Source organism: Corvus brachyrhynchos, unplaced genomic scaffold (assembly GCF_000691975.1).
Source record: "Corvus brachyrhynchos isolate BGI_N302 unplaced genomic scaffold, ASM69197v1 scaffold579, whole genome shotgun sequence".
Lineage (NCBI taxonomy): Eukaryota > Metazoa > Chordata > Aves > Passeriformes > Corvidae > Corvus > Corvus brachyrhynchos.
The window spans coordinates 73058-73954 of NW_008239782.1; positions in this window are offsets into that span (position 1 = coordinate 73058).

The window sequence follows — 897 nt, forward strand, 5'->3', positions numbered from 1 at the left end:
GTGCCAGTGTGGGGAGGCGTCCCAGTGTGGAGGTTCCAGTTTGGGGAGGGGTCCCAGTTTGGGGAGGGGTCCCAGTGTGGAGGTTCCAGTTTGGGGAGGGGTCCCAGTTTGGGGAGGGGTCCCAGTGTGGGGGGTCCCGTTTGGGGGGGGGTCCCGGGTGGGAGGCTCTCAGTTTGGGGAAGGGTCCCAGTTTGGGGAAGGGTCCCAGTTTGGAGAGGTTCCCAGTTTGGGGAGGGGTCCCAGTTTGGGAAGGGGTCCCAGTTTCAGGGGGATCCCAGTTTGGAGGTTCCAGTTTGGGGAAGGGTCCCACTTTGGGAGAGGTCCCAGTTTGGGGAGGGGTCCCAGTTTCAGGGGGGTCCCAGTGTGGAGGTCCCAGTTTCGGGAGAGGTCCCAGTTTCGGGAGAGTCCCAGTTTGGGGTGTCCCAATTTGGGGGGAGTTTGGGGGGGTCCCAGTTTGGTGAGGTCTCATCTGGGGTGTCCCAGTTTGCGGAAGGGTCCCAGTTTGGGGTGTCCCAGTTTCGAGGGGATCCCAGTTTGGGGGGGTTATAGAGGGGTTTGGGGGTCCTGGTTTGGGACTGGGGGGAATCCCAGTTTGATGGTGGATCCCAGTTTGGGAGGGTCCCAGTTTGGGGAGGGGTCCCAGTTTCGGGGAGGGCCTGGTTTGGGGAAGGGTCCCAGTTAAATATGGGAGTTTGGGGTGTCCCAGTTTGGGGTTCCCAGTTTGGGAGAGGGTCCCAGTTTGGGGAGGGGTCCCAGTTTGGGGGAGGTCCTGGTTTGGGGAAGGGTCCCAGTTAAATATGGGAGTTTGGGGTGTCCCAGTTTGGGGTTCCCAGTTTGGGAGAGGGTCCCAGTTTGGGGAGGGGTCCCAGTTTGGGGAGGGGTGCCAGTTTCAGGAGG